Raw genomic sequence first — 19423 nt, 5'->3', positions numbered from 1 at the left:
AATAAATAAAAGGAATCTAAACTGGAAAGGAAGAAGTAAAACTGTCACTGTTTGCAGAGGTCATGATACTACATATAGAAAATCCTAACAATGTCACCAAAAAACTATTACAACTAATAAATGAATTCAGTACAGTTGCAGGATACAATACAAAGTTAATACACAGAAATCTGTTGTATATCTATGCATTAACAACTAACTATCAGAAAGAGAGATTAAGAAAACAATCTCATTTTCAATCATGTCAAAAGGAATAAAATACATGAGAATATCTAACCAAGGAGGTAAAAGACTTATACTCAAAAAATTATAACACACTGATGAAAGAAATTGAAGATGACACAAATGAAATACCATGCTCTTGGACTGGAAGAATTAATATTGTTAAAATGATCATACTACTACTCAAGGCAATCTACAGAGTCAATGAAATCTCTATCAAAACACCAATGGACTTTTCCCAGAATGAGATCAAATAACTCTTAAATTTGAGGTCAAAACAGAGAAGGACAAATATATGATATCACTTACATTCCCACCAGCAGTGTAGAGGGGTTCCCTTTTCTCCACACCTCTCCAGCATTCATTTGTAGACTTTTTGATGATGGCCATTCTGACAGGTGTGAGGTGATATCTCATTGTGGTTTCTATGATTTGTATTTCTCTAACAATTAGCAATGTTGAGCATCTTTTCATGTGCCTGCTGACCATCTGTATGTCTTCCTTGGAGAAATGTCTATTCAGATCTTCTGCCCATTTTTTGATTGGGTTGTTTGTTTTTTGATATTGAGTTGTATGAGCTACTTATATATTTTGCATATTAACCCCTTTTTGGTTACATTGTTTGCAAATATTTTCTCCCATTCCATACACTGTCTTTTCATTTTATTGATAGTTTCCTTTTCTGTGCCAAAGATTTTAAGTTTAATTTGGTTCCATTTTTTAATTTTTGCTTTTATTTCTTTTGCCTTGTGATACAGATCTAAGAAAATATTGCTACAATTTATACCGAAAATTGTTTTGGCTATGTTCTCTTGTAGGAGTTTCATGGTATCATGTCTTATATTTAGGTCTTTAAACAATTTTGAGTTTATTTTGGTATATGATGTGAGGGAGTGTTCTGGTTTCATGATTTACATAAAGCTGTCCAGTTTCCCAATACCATTTGTGAAGAGACTGTCTTTTCTCCATTGTATATTCTTGCCTCCTTTGTCATAGACTAATTGATTGTATATTTGTGGTTTCATTTCTGGGCTCTCTATTCTGTTCACTGATCTATATGTCTGTTTTTGTGCCAATACCATGCTGTTTTGATAACTGTAGCTTTGTGGTATTGTCTGAAGTCTGGGAGGGTTATGCCTCCAGCTTTGTTCTTTTTTCTTAGGATTACTTCAGCAATTTTGGGTCTTTTGTGGTTCCATATAAATTTTAAAATGATTTGTGCTAGTTCTATGGAAAATGTCCTGGGTAATTTGACAGGGATGGCATTAAATCTGTACATTGCTTTAGATACTATGGCCATTTTAACAATATTATTCCAATCCGAGAGCATGAGATACCTTTCCATTTTTGTGAATCATCTTCAGTTTCTTTTTTCAATGCTTTACAGTTTTCAGCTTAAAGGCTTTTCACCTCTTTGGTTAAGTTAATTCCTAGGTTTGTTTGTTTGTTTGATGCAATTTTAAATGGGATTTTTTGTTTTGCTTTTTCTTTCTGATATTTCATTGTCAGTGTAAAGAAATGCAACAGATTTTTATATATTAATCTTGTATCCTGCTATCTTGCTGAATTCATGTATTACTTCTAACAGTTTTTGTGTACTGTCTTCAGAGTTCTCTATATAGAGTATCATGTCATCTGCAAATAATGACAATTTTACCTCTTTCCTTCCAGTATTGAAATCTTTAATTTCTTTTTCTCATCTGACTGGAGTGCCTAGGACTTCTACTACTATGTTGAATAGAAGTGGGCAGAGAAGGTATCCTCATCCTTCTGAATTTAGTGGGAAGGCTTTGAGCTTCTGATCACAGAATATTATGTTGGCTGTGGGTTTGTAGTAAAAGGCTTTTATTATGTTGAGATATGTTCTCTCAATATCCACTTTGGTGAAAGTTTTTATCATGAACGGATGTTGAATTTTATAAAATGCTTTTTCTGCATCTTATTGAGATGATAATATAGGTTTTGTCTTTTCTTTTGTTGACTTGCATATGTTGAGCCATCTTTCTGAACAGGATCAGATTTGCATCATAGTTCTCTTGTACAGCAGTGGGAAGGTGAATTAGAAAGAAATCATAGGAAGGCCATGAACAGTTCAGCTGAGAGATAAGGGCATGCATTATTAACAGAGTGAAAAGACAGCCCACCAATGGGGAGAAAATATTTGCAAATCCCATATATGATAAGGGATTAATATGCAGAATATATAGAGAAGCTCTCCAAGTCATCAATACAATTTTAGAAACGGGCAAAAGACTTGAGTAAACATTTATCTAAAGAAATTATAAAAATGGACAATAAACATATGCAAAGTGCAACATTGCTAATCATCAAATATCAAATATGCAAATATCAAAAGCATAATGAGAAACCACCTCACACCTATTAGGATGGCTACTATAAATAACAGGAAATAGCAAGTGTTGGTAAGGATGTGGAGAAATTCAAACCTTTGTGCACAGTTGGTGGGAATGTAAATTGGTGGAGCTGCAGTGGAAAACAGTTTCATGACTCCTCAAAAAATTAAAAATAGAATTACTGTAGGGTCCAGCAATTCCACCTTTGGGTATATACCCCACAGAATTGACAGCAGGATCTCAAAGAGAAATCTGCACACCCAATTTCATAAAGGCATTATTCAAAACAGACAAAAGGTGGAAGGAACCCAAGTATCCATGGACAGATGAATTGATAAGCATAATATGGTATATACAGTCAGCCTTCAGTATCCATGGTTTCACATCCACAGATTCAGTCAATTATGAATCAAAATTATTTGGAAAAAAACTCCAGAAAGTTCCAAAGAGCAAAATTTAAATTTGCCTCATGCCAGCAACTATATACATAGCATTTACATTGCACTTATAATTATTTACATGGCATTTACACTGTATCAGATGTGATAAAGTAATCCAGAGATTATCTGAAGTATACAGAACAGTGTTCACAGGTTATATGCAAATACTATGCCATGTTATGTAAGGAATGTGAGTACCATGGATCTTGGTGTCTGTAGGGGATCCTGGAACCAATCCCCTACAGATACCGAGGGACAACTGTATACACAAGGGAATGTTATTCAGCCTCAAAAAGAAAGGAAATTCTGACACATGCTACAACATGGATGAACTCTGAGGACATCATGCTATGTAAAATAAACCAATCACAGAAGGACAAATGCTGCCTGATTCCACTCATGTGGTACCTAGTGTTCTCAAGCCCATAGATACAAAGTAGAATGATGTCTGCCAAGCACTGGGGAAAAGGGGTAAAGGAGAGGTTTTTTTTTTTCATGGGTATAGAGTTTTAGTTTTGTAAGATGAAAAGAATTCTGGAAATGGGTGATGGTGGTGGAGGCTGTATAACAATATGGGTAAACTCGATACTACTGAACACTTAAAATGGTTAAGATGGTAAATTTTATGTCATATGTATTTTACCACAATTAGAAGGGAAAAGAGAGAGAGAGAGTTAAGAGTCTGAACTAAGGTAGTTGTGATAGATCTAGAGAAAACTCTAGAATGTTGCTTATGTTCATGACTGGGCAGATGATAGTGTCATCAACTGAGATGTGAAACAGAGAAGGCAGAAGAGGGTTTGGGGGAAAGAAGGTCAGATTTTGATGTGTTAAGTCTGAAGTGCCTGAAGCAGTCACATCATGGAGGATACTGGATGGGTGGTGATTCAGTCTATCTACCATGGAGATCCAGGGTGTGGGGAAGAGAAAGGGGAAGGAAAGCATGGGGGAGAGGGAGAGAGGAGGTGAGAAGGGGGAGATAACAAAGGAGAAAAACAAAAGAATAAAAATATTTGAAATCTCTGTGAAGTAAAGAGAATACAATTCCTGCAGCCAGACGGCTGGGTTCTTCTCCTAGCTTGGTCATTTACACACTATAGGATCTTGGCAAAGTTTTTAGCCTCCCTGTGATTCACTTTCCTCATCTGTAAAATGAAGATAACACCTACCTTAAGGAATATTTGAAAAGATTAAGTAATCTAATTTATGTAAAGAACATAAAGCTGTATCTGAAACACAGTAAGTGCTCTGCAAGTCTTAGGTATAATTGTCACTGCACTGGGGAAACGTACAAACAAAATAAAGAGAAGTATTGCTTCAGACATCTGGATACAAAGAAAAAGATTACCTAGTTTTGTATTGGACCTTGTTTTGAAAAGTAACCAAAGGAGAAGGGCCAAGGGAACTAAAGGAAGAAAAAAAATCTTAGGTGATACTTTTTTTTTTTTTAATTCATGGAAAATACTTCTAAAGGTCTAATTTCATTAAACTATTACTTTTATGAGAAGTTGCCTTCCAATGCCAAACTTCATAAAGAATAAAAAGAAAACAGAGGTGATGCCTGAATGATAAACACTGGAGGGGGTGTGGAGAAAATGGAATCCCCCTACACTGCTGGTGGGAATGCAGTTTGGTGCAGCCATTGCAGAAAACAGTATGCAGATTCCTCAAAAGACTAAAAGTAGATTTACTATATGACCCGGCAATCCCACTCCTGGGTATATATCTGGAGGGAACTCTAAATTGAAAAGACATCTGCATCCCAGTGTTCATAGCAGCACTATTTACAATAGTCAAGATATGGAAATAACCTAAATATCCTTCAACAGATGACTGGATAAAGAAGATGTGGTATATTTTTACAATGGAATACTACTCTGCCAGAAGAAAAGAATAAAATAATGCCATTTGCAGCAACATGGATGGACCTGGAGATCATCATTCTAAATGAAGTAAGCCAGAAAGAGAAAGAAAAACACCATATGATATCACTCATATGTGGTATCTAAAAAAAAAGAAAAAAAAGACACTGTGAATTCATCTATAAAACAGACTCACAGACTTAAAAATCTTATTACTGGGGAAAGGGGGTGGGAAGGGATAAATTTGGAGTTTGAGATTTACAAATGTTGGCCACTACATATAAAAATGAATTTTTAAAAAAGTTTCTTTTCTATAGCACAGGGAACTATGTTCAATATGTTGTAATAGCCTTTAATGAAAAAAAATATGAAAATGAATCTATGTATGTATATGCATGACTGGGACGTTGTGATGTACACCAGACACATTGTAACTGACTGTACTTCAACTGAAAAAATAAAATAACAGAAGTGCTGCCTCCCACAGTCACAGAAGCAGTGCACTGGGCCTAAGTAAAGCACATAAAGCCAGGATGCCACACCCTACTTTCTTAGACTAAGTAAAACAAGAATGTTACCTACTTAGAACTTACTCTATTGTCATAAATATCAAACAAAAGCAGTTTCCACTTGATTAATGTGTTATGTTCTAAAAGCTAGCTGAGAAACCAGATACTGGGAAGCCATTTTTGGAAAGAAATTGTTGCAAATGTTAATTAGCTTCCTCTACTTGAACACAAAAGTTCGTATAACCCATCTATAAAATGTCCATAATATACCAGAGTTTAGCAATTGTACATTATAGAATGCAGGCTCCACTTACAACCTCTTCTATGAGAAAATACTTTTTTTTTAACTTGAGATAGCTTTCTCTTCAAGTCTCAGCAGTGTGAGTAATTACTTCCCTCACCAAAAGGAAAAGGAGGACACTTCAGAGGCAGTAAGGAGAGAAGATAGAAGAAGGCAGACATCTGCATAAGCCACAGGCAGGGGATTCCAGCAGCTGAAATTCTCAACAGGATTGTCAGGTGTTTACAGAACCAGGATTTCCCAAACTGAACTTGATGCCGGAACAGGTATTCAGCAGGCCAGATATGAATTACGGGAGGAGGCTATCACCGCCCCCATAAAATGCAAAATGCTCTATGCTACTAATTCTTTATGCTTCTGGAAACTAAAACATGCATTATTTAGCTCTTTCTTTTATTGCTTCATAAACATTACAATCCTACATTAAACAGATAGGGGAACTGAAATAAACACAGAATACTCTTTGGTAAAAAATGAATCATATACACTTACAGGTGATTGCTCTAAATTTTCACCCAAGTAACACTGAGTCAACTTCACAACAGATACATCTGCTCCCAAGAAAGGAATGGAATAACTGGTGAGTTCTCTGCACTAAGACTTGCAGCCACCTGCAAGACAGACCCACGCTACACCTCTATTTACAGTGACCACAGCTTTAATTGGTAAATTTCTGAATAAAAATCTTAACTCTTCTTGAGTCAGTAATAGCAATGAAGATGGCAGATCTACTCTTAATTAAAATTTACTTCAGTATTTGCCCTTTGTTCTCCACACCGACACTCACACGCAAGCAAGTGACAAGTTGGAACAATGCAGCAACCTTCACGCCATGGGCGCTTAACACATATAGTTTAACCACATTAATCCCCATCAGTTTCCCTAGACGATGACAAAAAGGACACTCATTTCAATAGCCAAGCTCTGATTTTAGAGCTCTCACACATAAATACTATTATGAGATCGATTGATTAGTCTACATAAGATCATCACAGTCTTATTGCATAAAATTTAACTGATGTTTAATTTTGATCTTGATAGTGAAAATTCATAAAATTAATTTTTCCCAGAGTCCAAATATATTATGATAGATGAAATACTTAAGCTTAGGGTAAGGTATTAATTATATTTTATTTACCTTTGAAAGCAATCCTGAAGTCACTATGAAAGTCTCCTAAGAGCCAGTTCACCAGCTCCCCGCTGGGCTTGAGGCTCCAGTGGGTGCACCTGCACCCTGCAGAGGTGCGGCCCCAGCCCCGGGAGTCCACTGGGGGCCACATCATTGGTCAGACCCCTCATGCTCCCCATAGTGGTTGATGCTGTTGATGAGACGAATGCCCACCTGAGCGTGGTTGTTGGTCACAAGGACAATGTCAAAGACATCCTCACTTTTGGGTATAGCTCCCACAGCCACCTATTCACAGCCTCCAGAGCCTGGATGGGAGGGTGGACCCTCCAGCTCAGACCCCCAGGGACTGATACCTAGAGGGGGTAGCCAGGGCTGGGGAGGTGGGGTGAGCTGGGATCCAACAGCAGGGAGAAGAGGGGAGGCCAGGGGCCAGGCTCAGGGTAAGATCTCTTCCTTTGTGGGGATTAATTCTTGCCAGGGCTGCGGCACTAAAAGGGTGACTGGGAGCCGAAACCCAGCCCATGCTCCATGCACCAAGCTGGCTACCCAGAGTGGGGCTTCAGCAGTCCATAGGATGGTGACCTCTTCTCCCCACAGCGGCTGTCCCCTCACCAAGCTGTGCTCCTGTGGCATGTGCCCAGCGGGGACCCTTTGTCCTTACCCACACATGCATGGGAGTGCTTTCATGTAATGCTCATGAAGGTGCCATGCAGCCAGGGCTGGGGCTGCCCACTCCTTCATGAAGGGGAAGGCCGCCAGGGCTCCAGGGCTCGTTCTCATGTTCCAGCTGGCAGAGCATGGAGCACAGTCTCCTCCTGCCCTGCTCCATGTAGATATGCTGCTCCTCATCCACACGGAACAAGGTTCAGGACCCGACCATGGTGACTGTGTTCTGAGGCTGGGGCTGCAGGGTTGCAGGAGGAGGGGCTGTCCCTCAGACTCCCCTAGAGGCAGGTCTCATGTGCCAGTCCCTCTGGGGACTGGGGACAGGGAGAAGACCAGATCTAGCCTCTGCCCTAAGGAGCTCAGCCCTGGGTCCTGCTCAGTGCAGGCCCCAGCTGGGTGTGAGGACGATGCTGGCTCCCCACTGAGGAGGACAATGTGATGGGAGGCACATGCCCTTGGGGCATTTGCAATCTCCTGGGCCATCTGGACACAACAGAAAAATGAACACAGTGTATGCAGCCAAAGTGGGACTGATGCTCAATACAGCCTCCAGGTGGTTTCCATTGTAAAAGGAGAGCTACATGCCCTTAGGAAGAAATGGTGCCTAGAAACACGACTGTTATATAAGAAAAAAAGAAGTCTCTTAGCTTTTCTCAGCAGCATATGTTATTAACAGCCTGATCAAGAACAATATGCTTAGATTAGGTAAACCAAAGAACAGATTTTGAGATAACCTACTTTCTTTTCAATTTGGGGCCAACAATGGGGACAGGCTTCAGATTTGACTCATAGTCTTTTGAAATAACTCTGCTCTCCAAAACCATAAACTGCTGACTTCCAGGTATCATCATGAATGAATAACCCCTGATGAAATAATTCAAGACTTAAAGAAACATATCTTAAGGGATAATTACTCAAATGTAAAACCAAGTAAATAATTAATACAAACAACATTTCACCTCTATTTGAGCAAGGCACAATCCTTTATTTAACAAGCCTGAGGTGAATGTCCATGACCAGCGAGGCAGCAGTAACACTCATTATTTTGATCACAGTCACTATCTACACCCCATTTACATATCACATAATTACAACATACGCCCTTTTTTCTTTCCTCATACCATTATTTCTGCTTCTTTTAACAAGACAGTGAGTTTCCCTTCATCATTTTCATTCAACTAATTGACCATGCACCTTTAAAATTAGCCTCTCTAGTCCCTTTCCCAATGTTGATTCTTCAAAATTTCAAGCTATGTTCATAAGCACAATTACACCTGCAGAAATAACACACTGTCCATCAAGTCCTTCCGTGTGTATCTGGTGCCCCACCTGCCCCCAACGCCCCTCATTCTAGACCCAAGTTATATGAATGTGTTCCACAGCAGGCTTTTTAAAACTTTTTTTTTTTAATTTTAAGGCTTACTAATATGATTTATATTTTAATTTCTTTCTCCACTTCAATTTCTTTCTGGTACTGTATCCAGCATCGAATCCTTGTTGGATCTTACCCAGACCCTCATTCATCCATTTATTTTTCATCTCTTTGATGAGATTCTTAGCTCTTGGTGCCTTCCATTTCTTCCAATACTATTACACCTTCCACAACCCATACCTCCAACTCTAATTAGAAATGACTGGCAGAGGGGAGGGTTTAGCTCAGTGGTAGTGAGAGTGCTAACCATGCATGAGGTCCTGGGTTCAATCCCCAGTACCTCCATTAATTTAAAAAAAAATAGGAAAAAAAAAAGATATGATTGGCAGAAAGGACAGCACAGGGGAGGTTGTAATCTCAGAAAGTACTGCCTTACTACTGTCCCTTCTTTACCTAACTCCCAGGTGGGCCTTTTAATTCTCTATTATATAAATATTTTAAACTTCATTTATAATTTGGATTGTGCATGACTGTGTTATGTCCTGCCTTATATACCATCTACCTTGTTTGAATGAACTGTCATTTAGAAAGATCCAAAACCAACTTCATCACAAGGCGTTGAAAGAGGAGTACCAGTAAGGCAGGTGTGAAGACACCACTGATTGCTTTAAGCAGAATAAAAGAAACAATAAAACCATCAAAAGAATCAGGATTTCATTTTACAGCTTTGGTGACACTGAAATGTAGGGAGACACCAACCTGATTTCCATTTTGGTGCAGATTAATTTCTTCTGTTTTGTTAAAACTAAAACAGAGCTAAAAGTCTTAAGAGTTTGTGAAACAATCCTTAATCTGTGCCTAGCTAATGTGACCTATTTGCAAAGACTTCCAAAAATCAGGAGAAATGTTTTTGAAAACCTAAGGATATCTTCTTATAAATATAAGCCATCAAAAAGGCAAAAATTACATTTCATTTAAAAACAGTTTTTACTTGATTTCATTGAAAAATAGAAAGAGAGGTATTTAAAATACAAATGTGTGATTTAATGAAATTATAAAGCAAACTTCTATGTAAGCCCAGAAGGCCTTTGTGGTAATCAAGAAAAATCCTTGCTTTTCTTTGGAGTTTTACTATCTAAGTAAGTATTCATTCCTAAACAGCACAGTGAGTTTTGCTTGTTTCAGAATTTTACAGAAATGAAAGCATACAGGGTATATTCTTTGAGTTTGGCTTCTTTTGCTCAAAAGTGTGCTGTTGGGATTCATCATGTGTTAGAAGTACCTCCTACTGTGCAGCTGAACTTCCCATTTTCTTAGTGGCATTTTTTGATAAACAGACACTCTCAATTTTAAATTTATACAAATGTATCACTGTTTCTTTGTATTTAATGCATCTGTGTCTTTTTAAAGCAGTCATTCCCTGTACAGCCTATTGACTACAGTTAATACTATACTGCATATTAGAAATTTGCTAAGAGAGAAGATTTTTAAAGTTCTCATCACAAGAAAAACAATCATAACCAAGTGTGGTGATGAGTGCTAACTAGCAGTGATCATTTTGTAATATATACAAATATGGAATCACTATGTTGTACACCTGAATAGTTTACTGTTATCTGTCAAGGATACCTCAATAGAAATAAACTAATAAAATAAAATTTACTTCTGGAAAATGGAAGCCATTCCCCATTCCTGACCTTGAGGACATGAAATATGTCATCTTCTCAAAGCTTACTGTTTTTCCTTATGACTCTAGGTCTATAATCCACCTAAAGTTGACTTTTGTACATAGTGCAAAGTATGAGTCCAATTTTATTTTTTCTCCATATGGATGTCCATCATCTCCTGGAAAGCCCCTTTACCATAAGTCAAGTACTCACACATGCATGAACTACTCTGAGCCCTTCATCCCGTTCCCCTGGGCTAGCAGTGAGCCCCTGCCAACACAGTAAGTTAATAAGAAGTCTTGATATTTGAGAGCATCTTTCTACCTTATTCTCCTTTAAGAACATCTTGGCTATTCTGGGCCCTCTGCATCTCCATATACATTTTAGAATTAGCTTGTCAATTTGCACACCAGAATAAAACAAACAAGCAAACAAATCTGCTTGAGATTTTGACTGGAATTATATGGGATTATAAATCAATTTAAGGAAAACTGACATTTTAACAAAATCAAGTCTTCCAATCCATGAATAATGGTGAATTTTTCCATTTATTCGTCTTCTTTAAGGTCTCTGTATAACATTTTATAGTTTTCTTCATAGAAATCTTATATATTTTATATCACTTATTTTTAAGTACTTGATTTTTTAAAATTGAAGTAGTCAGTTATAATGTGTCAATTTTTGGTGTACAGCATGTTTCAGTCATACATATACATATATATATTTGTTTTCATATTCTTTTCCATTATAGGTTATTATAAGACACTTATTATAGTTCCTGTGCTATACAAAATAAATTTGTTTTTACCTATTTCATATATAGTAGTTAATATTTGCAAATCTTGAGTTTATCCCTTACCCCTGGTTACCATAAGATTGTTTACTTAAGTACTTAATTTTTAAAAATGCCTATAGTCTCTCTTTTTAAGAAACTCATTTTCTAATGATGCCTGGTATACAGAAATGCAACTGATTTTTGTATTATTGGTGTAACCAGCAACAGTAAAGACTAGAGCAGAAATAAACAAAAGAGAGAACAGGAAAACAACAGAGAAAGCAATACCAAAAATTGGTTCTCTGAAGAAATCAACCAAATTTCAAAACCTTTAGCTAGACAGAGAGACAAAAAGAGAAACAGAGAGAGAGAGAGAGAGAGAGAACTCAAACCACTAAAACCCAGAGTGAAAGAAGGGGCACTACCAACCTTACAGACATAGAAAGGGGCGTGAGGCAATACTATAAACAACTGTATGCCAACCAGTTAGATGACCTAGGTGAAATGGAAAAATTCCTAGAAAGACACCATTATGGATTAACCTGCATGCCCCCTCAAACTCGTATATTGAAGACCCAACCCCCAGTACCCCAGAACATGACATTATTTGGAAACAGGGTTGCTGTAGATGTCAGCTGAAGCCATAATGGAGTAGGTGGGCCCCTAATCCAAAATCACTGGTGTCCTTACAGAAAGGGGAAATTTGCACGCACACACACACCTTAGGAAGATGAGAGAGGTCAGAGTGATGCGTCTGCAGACTAAGGAACGCCAAAGACCACCGGCAAACCACCAGAAGCCAGGAAGAACACATGGACAGATGCTCCCTCACAGGCCTGGGAAGAAACCAACCTGCCAACACCTTGACTTTGGACTTCCAGCCTCCAGAACTGCGAGAACAGTAAACATCTGTTGTTTCAGCAACCCAGGTTGTGGTACACTATTACGGCAGTCCTAGAGAGCTAATGCAGACACAAACTACCAAAACTGACTTAAGAAGTAGCAGAAAACCCCAGGAACCTGTGAGAAGTGAAGAGGTTGAATTCTTGTTATCTTCTCACTGACTTCTAGTAGAACTGCATTATAGTTTAAAACACTCTAGAAAAGGGGCGGGCAAACTTTTTCTGTGAAAGGTCAAACTAAGATTTTCAGGCTGTGCGGGCCACGTGTGGTCTCTGCCGCACACCCCTGTCCAAGTGTAAACCACCATTTCCCTGCAGCCACGTAAGTGCAGGCCGCGGGCTGAGCCCCGCTCTCCAGCTACACCGTGCAGCATGGAAGCCATCACACAGCACGTGCGGAACACCTTTGTCACCATGGGGACCGCTACTGCACAGCACCGTTCCTGACTACACGATTTCAAACTATGAATTTTTGAGTCTTGTTTCATGGTCTAACAGATAGTCTATGGTTCAATTTTTCATGTAAAATTAAAAAGCTTAAGGGGAAAAGGAGGATAAGAAGGGGCAGGAGAACAACCCAGTGCCAAGGGATGCAGATTCAAGGGCGTTATTTCTGTCCTGTCCTTGTGAGATTAAGGTTCTGCACTTTGCTTTATGGGGAATTAGAGGGAGCTGTGCTGATGTGGATGCTTCAAGCATCTGGTTCTGGGGTAAGCCCCAACTTTGAGCCCTTATAATAATAATAATGACACTTGCTGAGTGATTATTAAGTGCCAGCCACTGTCCTGATTTGTATTCACTGACTAATTGAATCCTCAATAACTATGCAGTGGGCACGGCCACCATCTCCTGTCATAGAGCGCCTCCTGCTGCTCTTTCCAGGAAGCACCTTTCCAGCTCTCCCTGTTTTATCTCCGTCTCCTCGGGGTGGGCATCTGCCTTTTGTCAGTCCTGCACTAATCCCCTATAACCCCTGCCCCATCTTCTGTTTACAAAACTCTTTTCTATTTGGAATTTGTTCCCTATGATCCCCCTTCCAGAGGCCCACGACTCAGGCCAGGGCAGTCTGATTACTCTGTTACCCCAGGTCACATTGACGGGCTTGAGAAGGACCAGAGGACCCAGTGCTTGACTCATCTCCTCATCATTTGATATACAGACCTGGCAGCTGTTCCTAGGAAATCGTGAACCTTAGGGGCAGTGTATACCTGGGGCTACCAGCACCTTCCCTGTCACTGCGAGAGCCCACATGCCCAGAGGAACACAGAAGAAATGAAGAGACAGGAAGGGAAAAGGGACCAAAAAAAAAAAAAAAAAAAAAAAAAAGACTTCCGATAAGACCACTTACACATCTAGATCCAGCCACACTGTACTTGCAGACATCTGGTTATGTGAATCAACACACTCCTTTTTGTTTTGTTGGTTTCAACCAGGTGAGTTTCTCTTTGTTGTTGTTTGCTTGCTTTTTGAGGGGGAGGTATTAATGGGTATTTAGTCACTTTTTTACAGGAAGTGCTGGGACGGAACCAAGGCTCCCATGCGTTCTAAATGCGCTCTGCTGCTCGAGCTGCACACCCCCTCCCGGGGAGCTGAGCTGCTAACATGCGCCGCCCGGGGTCCACGCACGTCTCTCAGACTTACTTTGAAGCCGCTGTTGAGGCTGCTGCCTCTCCCCTTACAGACGCTGGTCACTGTTCAAGGTCACTTAACAAGGCCTCTGTGAGACACTCCCGGTGACTCAGGCCCACCAGCGTCTCCCTTTATTCTGATGCTCCGGGGATACTCTCTGTAACCATGCATTTTAGCACAGTTTACAGAGTTCTCTGTGTTCATTAATCTGAACCCACAACCCAGACAAGCGGAACCATAATTAAACATGCTCCACACCATCCCAATTTCCTCTTTATTAAACTGTTTCCTCTCCCTAACCCACAGCTCCTCAGCACCAACCTTTAAAATTCCATCTATACCCCAGCATCTACCAAACACCCTTCACCTCTAGCCTCCCCCTGGGATGTTCTCTCCCTTCTCAGAATCCCACAGTGGTTCACCTGCCGCTCTAATCACAAGCCTGCTAACTTCCTGCTGAGCCAAATCATTAACCCTCTAAGGGCAGGGTTTGCATCTTACTCATGTGCCACACTCTCTTACACGACTACACAATATTTGAAATACTGAATGTATTTAAAGACAGCAAATACTTATGAAGCCTCAACTATAGGCATGAATTGGGTCAGAGAGTACCGGCCATAAAAGTGCTATCATAAAGCATGGTCCTTTCCCAGAAGTGCAACTGTCTTATGTTCTCTAATAGACCGTATATTCAATAAGGTTTCATTTACATCATACATTTCTTGTGTGGTCACAGTAGCATCTAACTCCAAGTTAGGCATGTAATAAAAATGCACTGATTTGCACAAAGGTGACAATGCTCTTGGCTGACCACATTCATCACAAAACAAAGGGCGATCTTTATTGTAGGATGATGGTAATTCATTCAGATAGAATGAATTGTGCAACTCCTGTAAACAAAGTCTATTTTATGTTTTCTTCTGGGGGAAATTGCACCAGGGGCCTCTACTGGCTGGTACACATCTACCTCCTGGCATCTGTCACAAGTTTTTCTGGGAGCAGGGGGCCCCTCCCTCTCCATATACCCCTCTACCTGGCCACGGGAGGGACTGAGGGCTCAGGGGTCAGAACTGAGACTGACTGAGACTAGGAGCCCTGGAGGTCCAGTCAGATCAGGTTGCTTGACCTCAGGGAAGTGATCATGGGAAACAAGGAGAGGGGAAGTACAGGCATGCCCCAAGGCCTGGCTGGGGAGAAGGGGGCGCTGACACTGCCCTCCCTCCTCACCCCTACCTGTGCTGGAGTGATTTCTGACTCGCTCAGTTGCTTGGGGCCTGGAGGGCAAGGCAGTGGATAAGAGGACAGAAGCTCCACACCTGCCATCTCCACCCCGCAGGCCTGCATCACCCCTTTGCAGAAGGAAACTGAGACCTAGGCCCTGAGCCAGGGCTCACATCTCCCTTGGGCCATGCCTCCCTCTCGGGCCCCAGTCCCCACTCAGCCCCATGGGAGGCAGACATGCACAGGGTGCCAGAACCAAGACCTGCCCACCACAAAGGCCTAGGTGGCAGAAGGGTCCCTGAGAATATTAACAAATATGGATAGTAGGACCCTGGAGGCAGCTGGCCAAGCCCAGGCTGGGCAGGGAAGCCAGGTCCAGCCAACCCCGAGGGCCACCACCACTCAGTCACTCTTGTTTTGGATCCTAGGAGCCACGATCCAGTAGTTGGCTGTGTGTCCTCCCCTCTTGCCCTGCAGGAGGCTGGGGGTGCCTGTGCCAGCAGGGCCTGGCCCCGACACCTCTGGCTTGTAGAGCCCAATCACTGCTCCCAAGATTAAAACCCTCTCAGCTAAAATCCTCAAAGCCTCACATAGCTGGTTCAACGCCTCTCCCCAGTGGCTCTTCTCACCAGGGTCTCCTTTGGGGCCGGGTTCTCTCCGCTGCCCCATGGAGCCTTGAGGAGCCAGCTCCCCACGCAGTCCTCTCTTACCTTTCTCTCCTGGGTGGCTGAAGATTCCTTTGAGTCCAGAGGGGCCTGGGGGTCCCATGTGTGTAAAACTCCCAGGGATGCCCATGAGGCCAGGAGGTCCAGGAGGACCCATGAGCCAGTGGCTGCTGGTCTCATTGAAGGTGTTGGACAGAAATGGGTCCTCATGCTGGGAGATCCAGGCGGATCGTGGTCCAACAGGGGTTGGGGGTCCAGGGGCCTAAGTGGCCCTGGAGGTCCCCTCTAGGGGCACCCACAGCTCTGGCCTGGCCAGGGCTCCTTTGGGGGCCTTGCAGACCTGGCAGGCCCCTCATCCCCATTGGCCCCAGCTGCCAGGTTCTCCCTTTGGGCCAGTGGGCCCAGGAAGTCCCTAGGCACCAACTCAATCATCTCCAGGAACAGTGAGGCTTTCACATTTTCTCTGGAAGCGTCCATCTCCAGGGCTGCCCTGGGCAGCTGGGGAGCCCCAGATCAGGGTGGGGTCCTTGGGAGCAACTGGGGTCAGAGGCATCGCCTGCTTGGTGGCAGTCAGCACTGCCACCTTGGCCTCCAACAGCTTCAGCCGCTCCATCCACTCATCTCTTTGCTGCAGTTGAGACAACCTGAGAAGGCTATGGGCCAAATTGCCATTTGCCGCACAGTGCTGCCCAGCCACCTGGGCTCCACTGGGCCAGAGGAGCTTGCAACTTCCCTGCAGCTCACCCCCAAGTGCCCGGGGCAGCACCTCCACTCGCAGGCCATCACTGTCTTTTATGTCACCTTGTGTGTGGGTCTCATCACAGTTCTGTAGCTATGCCCAGGGCAGCTCAGAGGCCAGGGGCAATTCTGCAGCACTCGCTGAAGATAGGTGCCATTCTGCACATGGCACGAGACAGCGAAGATCACCATGAATGAGCGCCAGTTCCTGCGTTCAGAGAATGGGGTCCCCAACACTCCACATGACGCTGCCCCCAGCGAGCAGGAGCCTGAAGCAGAGCAGCATCCAGCGCCCCCAGCCTGGCATCTCCACCCTCTTCCCCAGGATGCACAGACCCTGGTTCCAGGCCCCCAGTGCAGTGGCAGGAAAGAGGGCAGGAGGCAGGCACAGGGCCCAACAAAATCTGTTTTAAATCAAAATAATTCTCAGCCATCTTTTTAAAATTAGGCACAGTGACTTTCATACACTAAAAATTAAAACTATATATAAAATTTAATCTAAATCGTATTTAACAGGTGTGTATCATTTCCAAAACATTTTGAATATTAACATAGGAAACATGGGACAAACCAAAACTAACCTCAGGTCCTGAATGTAAGGTCAGGAAACTTTCCTTAACAGTCAATGTACCTAAAAGAGGAAGAGAATGGTAAAAGTAAAATCAAATAAAAATCTACTGACCCAGGACAAATAATAATAATCTATTCCTATTTATTTAAGGAACATTTTTATTAAGCCTACAGCTGATATAATCAGAAAAATATGCACTTATAACAGTATTAATAGATTATTGTTAACAGACTTAAGGAACTAAAACCAGGTAAATTGTCAAAAAGAGAGTAGTTTAGCATAAACTGACAGTTGGTACTGACAAAAACTTTTCTAGTATTCAGACTGACAGTGCTGAAAGTCTCTTCCAGTAAGGCAACACTTCAGCTCACTCATTCTGGAAGGCCGTAGGTTCTCAAAACCACATCCATGGGAATTATTCTACTTTCCAATATGAGAGTTTTCAAGAAGACTTACTAGTAGTGACTTACAATGAACGTACAGAAAACCTACCAAAATGGGCCTCTGTGATGACTTATAAAATGCTACAGGAAGGCTGTTTTAATTATAAATAAAAATATAATGAGTAAAAAATAAAAATATAAAACCAAGACCAGAAAAAAGGGGAGAAATCAATTAACCATGGGGACTAATACATAGAGATAGTGGTTTAAGTATTTAATTAATAATTTTTGAGCTTATCAAGAGCAGTAAGACAAAAGAAAAACGTAACGGACTAGCTAATTCTCAAAATCTGGTGAAATGAAATATATCAATTTCTTAAGAGACATTGTTACTAGTTTTTTTAATTCCAAGAGTAAATTAAAGTGTGGGGCCTTAGGAAATTCACACTGAGCCAGGTAATGAATGACCACATCATCAACAATGATGTGACAGTAGAAGAGAAGCAAAGCCACATAAATGCTGCTAGTCTGACCACTGAGGGAAACTAAGCCTAGATCATTAAAATCAACTCCCTAGAGATGATTCTGAGGGTTAAGAGAACATGGCCTGGGAATATGGCTCTGTGAGCTAAGGCGCTCCTCAGAAAGAACATGCACCACCTAAAGCAGTGACAGTAAAGATGGGAACCACCTGCAGCAGACATCAGCTGGGGACGCCGGGCCACCTGGGGGGGGAGCCCTGGGCTCCAAGCTCACACGGCCAGCCATCCCCAGGATGTGCTTCTCATGATCGGTGCCACAAGACCGCAGTCTTCACTGACACTAGGGAGTCAAGCATCGTGTTCCAGCCGAAGTGCAGTGTCCAGGGCATCCTCAAGCAGCCACTGGATGACCAGCTATTGGACAACAGCAAGACATTGGGTGAAGTGTGGCTTCACCAGCCAGACAGCACGGCTGCAGTCCCCAGTGGCCGTGGGGCCAGTCTTCCGGGCAGCTGATGCCCTTGAGGTCCTGAGCACTGAGCCCTTCTCCAGCCCGCCCCAGCTGCCAGGTGTGATGAAGCCACAGGACTCAGGAAGCAGCGCCAATGGACAAGCTGTGCAGTGAGTGGGCTGCCTCGGTGCCCCCTTTCCCCCAGTAAAAGAGATTTGGATGTCTGCCCTGTTGCTGCCTCTTTCTGCGCACCCTCACTGGGATGGGGCCCACTTCAGCCCACTCCTCAGGCCTACCAGGCTGGCCTGCTGGACAAGCCCTCTGGATCAAGCTATCCCTCAGGCCAGCCTTCAGAGTGGTCCCCTCCCAGCAGGCTGGTTCCCAGCTAGAGCCAGTGTGCCAGTTTGGGAGGGTTCTGTGGGGGATCCACAGCCTAGAGCCACCCCAAGTGCCTCCCCCAAGTGGCTCCTCCCCCACAAAACAGTCTGCAGGGCCCCCCTCCAAAATCAGCTGGGGTAGTTAAAATGCTGACTCCTAAGTTTCAGTATCTGGAAACAGTTTTAAATCCGCCATTTTGCTTCTCAGAGGGAAAACAAATCTTAAAGTAATATTTCTCCCTTAAAAAGAAAATGACTTATTCAAAATAAAAACTATCAAATATTTAAGAATAACCTCTATAAGAAATACGTAGGACCATCATGAAAAAAAGCTAAACTTTTTAGTAATTGGAGATTTTTAAAAAATGGAAATATACCAGATCCATGGGTTGGAAGACTAAGTAAATATTTTAAAGATGTTCAATTCGTGCCCTTCTCTTTACTGTGCATAATTCATCATTAAGTATGATGTTGGCTACTACTTTCTGACATTGATTGTGTTAGGGAAGTATTCTATTACTCAATTTCTAAAAATTAACTTAGTAAATGGCATGAATTTTCAAATCATTTACTGAAATGTGTATATAGCTTTTTGCCTTTGATATTCTGATGTGATTATGTAACTTCACAATAAACCTCTGCCTTGATATATTATCCTTTTAAAATGCCACTGGAATTTATTAAGATTCTATTTAGCACTTTCT

At 41.9% G+C, this 19423-nt stretch overlaps 1 long non-coding RNA gene and 2 pseudogenes across 6 annotated transcripts in view; 1 reads left to right on the top strand and 2 right to left on the bottom strand.

The window, feature by feature from the left end:
- The window catches only part of LOC135322448 (uncharacterized), a 90555-nt gene that overhangs the window by 66030 nt on the left and 5102 nt on the right, over window positions 1–19423 (bottom strand). For all 6 annotated transcript variants that reach the window (XR_010383025.1, XR_010383023.1, XR_010383022.1 and 3 more), the window contains exon 2: window positions 17037–17086. This is a non-coding gene — a long non-coding RNA (uncharacterized LOC135322448). The remainder of the gene's footprint in view (window positions 1–17036; window positions 17087–19423) is intronic.
- Window positions 15455–16974, bottom strand: LOC135322493 (EMI domain-containing protein 1-like; annotated as a pseudogene).
- Window positions 18090–18516, top strand: LOC135322500 (elongin-B-like; annotated as a pseudogene).

This window comes from Camelus dromedarius, chromosome 11, assembly GCF_036321535.1.
Source record: "Camelus dromedarius isolate mCamDro1 chromosome 11, mCamDro1.pat, whole genome shotgun sequence".
Lineage (NCBI taxonomy): Eukaryota > Metazoa > Chordata > Mammalia > Artiodactyla > Camelidae > Camelus > Camelus dromedarius.
This window is presented reverse-complemented; position numbering and strand designations above follow the sequence as displayed.